Raw genomic sequence first — 1,580 nt, 5'->3', positions numbered from 1 at the left:
CACAAATATCATTTTCACTTTTGGATTTGGATCAAAAGTTTCTATGTAAGTGTAAAATTTCATTAAAAACGATTCATAAACAAAACTTTTATTGTATTTTATAAATTAAAATTTAAAAAAAAATAAGCTACCATTTTTTATTTCCATATTTTTGAAAAAAGTCTTATATAATCTTTTAATCTTAAAAAACCATATTTATGGATTTGTTTGTTTTATCCCTTAAATGCATGATTTTTACTTTTATTTTTCTATAAAGTATCAAATATTTAGTTGATTTTTATTTATTATATTTCCTTTAGCTTTAGTTTGATTTAGAATTTCTTTAGCTGAAACATTTCGTATTCCATTTGATTTTTCTGAATTAGAATCTGAATTAGTATCAAGCTTATATTCGTCTAAAATTAAGTGGAACTGGAATGTAGACAATTGGCAACAATATGCATTAAAGGGTTAATTTCGTGCGAAAGAAGTGCTGCTTATATTATTTCGTAGGTGAAAAATTTCATTCCAAATGTTGCATATGTAGTTTGACAGCATTTCTCACAAAATTTTTAACAGAGTGAATATAAACCACTAGCCGCGGATCCAGAACTATTTTTTGATCTATAGAGCTAAATGGTTCTAAATGTCTTGTTCTGAGTAAACTCTTTAGATTCCCTTTATTGTGACTCAAAACGTGTTGTGGCACAACTAGATCTGAGGATGTTGGTGCGGATTATACTTTTTCTAGACTCATTGATGTTAGAACATGTTCTATAAATCTTCCTGCGGATATATTAACCTTTTGTATCTCATTAATAACTATAATTTAAGTCAGATATATGCATTACCTTCGAAACATTTCGCATGGTTAGCCAACCTTGATCTTTGCTTTTGAATTGATGATCTTTTGAAATATCATTTGCTACAATTTGTCTTTAAACCCCTCAACCACTTACTACTTTTTCTTAAAAATATTGTATAATTAATATAAATTTACATTAATATTTCATAATTATGACTTGTGGTAAGATTCTATGGACGTCTGTCTGACTCCCCAATAAAAAGACAATAAATTAACCAAAAAAACTAAAACAAAATTTCTAGCATGAATTTAATTACACTTAACAGTCGTTATTTAATCAATTAATTAAAATAGATGATTTAATAAAACATTTATTTCTGTTTGGTGTTTTTTGGGGGGTTCTTGCGATCATTGACTAGAAAAGTCATAAAATTTAATTAGTTATCATTTATACATATAAAAAAGGAGGGTGGCGTGATAAGTAAGAAATGGTAATCAAGATTAATGAAGCGTGAGATTAATAGCAAGAACTTTAATAGTAAAATCGTGCAGAGGACTTAGTTGATACAAATAATGAAATATTTTTCCAAAATGACCACAACTAAAGGGTTTTTCCAAACTTTGACAGTTGATCAAAAATTGACTGTCATTTATTCAGTTTGTTTTGCGTTCAACAGCACGTGAAAATTATAATATTGTTTTATAGAAATGTTTGTTCTGCTCTCCGATGTAAATACATTTTCCCGGCCATAAGCGTCAACGGCAAGCGTTATGGGTAAATGATTACCAACTTCTT

The sequence above is a fragment of the Calliphora vicina genome, chromosome 1, assembly GCF_958450345.1.
Source record: "Calliphora vicina chromosome 1, idCalVici1.1, whole genome shotgun sequence".
NCBI lineage: Eukaryota > Metazoa > Arthropoda > Insecta > Diptera > Calliphoridae > Calliphora > Calliphora vicina.
The sequence above is the reverse complement of the archived record's forward strand: the minus strand, read 5'-3'. Positions refer to the sequence as shown.